This window comes from Lupinus angustifolius, chromosome LG19, assembly GCF_001865875.1.
Source record: "Lupinus angustifolius cultivar Tanjil chromosome LG19, LupAngTanjil_v1.0, whole genome shotgun sequence".
NCBI classification, from domain to species: domain Eukaryota; kingdom Viridiplantae; phylum Streptophyta; class Magnoliopsida; order Fabales; family Fabaceae; genus Lupinus; species Lupinus angustifolius.
This window is the reverse complement of record NC_032027.1, coordinates 7,298,604-7,299,888: the sequence shown is the minus strand read 5'-3', so window position 1 is coordinate 7,299,888 and position 1,285 is coordinate 7,298,604.

Sequence of the window (1,285 nt, the reverse complement as noted above, 5' to 3'; positions counted from 1 at the left end):
GAATCGAGTTCTTATAAGACCTATTCTTAAGAAAACCCCCTATGAACTCTTCAAAGGTAGAAAACCTAACATTTCTCATCTACACGTTTTTGGTTGTAAATGTTTTGTTCTGAACAATGGTAAAGATAATTTGGGCAAGTTTGATGCTAAAGCTGATGAAGGGATTTTCCCTGGCTATTCTCTCACGAGTAAAGCATACAGAGTCTTTAATAAAAGAACTCTAGCCATGGAAGAATTTGTTCATGTAACTTTTGATGAAAATAATCATGCTTTAAGAGATGCAATATCTTGTATGAAGACGACTTGCCAAGTTCATCCGCCAAAGGAAACTCTATTGTTGATGTTACAACTAAACCTGAAGAATTGAAAAAAGATGATGATCTACCTTCTCAAGAAGAACACAGTCACTCAAATCTACCAAAAGAATGGAGAACTCATCGAAATCATCCTATCGACAACATCATCAGTGACATAAGTAAAGGTATAACCACTCGTAGAATGCTTGATGCTTGTCTAAACATGGCCTTCGTCTCTCAAATAGAACGCTCCAAGATTGATGATGCAATCGAGGATGGACAATGGATTCTTGCTATGCAAGAAGAATTAAACCAGGTTGAGAGAAACGAAGTTTGGGAACTTGTTCCTAGACCGAAAAATAGGCATGTAATTGGAACTCGTTGGGTCTTTAGAAATAAATATGATGAAAATGGTGTTATCTTTAGAAATAAAGCTAGACTAGTAGCCCAAGGATACAATCAGGAAGAAGGTATTGACTTTGATGAAACCTTTGCTCCAGTTGCTAGACTTGAAGCTATTAGGCTATTACTTGCATATGCTTGTTCTCTTAATTTTCAGTTATACCAAATGGATGTCAAGAGCGCCTTTCTCAACGGGTACATTCAAGAAGAAGTGTTTGTAGAACAACCTCCTGGTTTTGAAGACTACATACATCCTTCTCATATCTACAAACTAAAGAAAGCTCTCTAAAGCAAGCACCACGAGCATGGTATGATCGTCTAACAACTTTTCTGATAGAAAAAGGTTTTACCAAAGGGAAGGTCGACACTACTCTATTTATAAAGAAAATAAATCATCATACTTTGCTAGTTCAAATTTATGTAGATGATATTATTTTTGGTTCTACTAATGAAAGTTTGTGTAGTGACTTTGGCAAAATGATGCAAGGAGAATTTGAAATGTCCATGATGGGAAAGTTGAACTACTTTCTTGGACTACAAATCAAACAGCTTGATAATGGCATATTTGTGAGTCAAACCAAGTACTG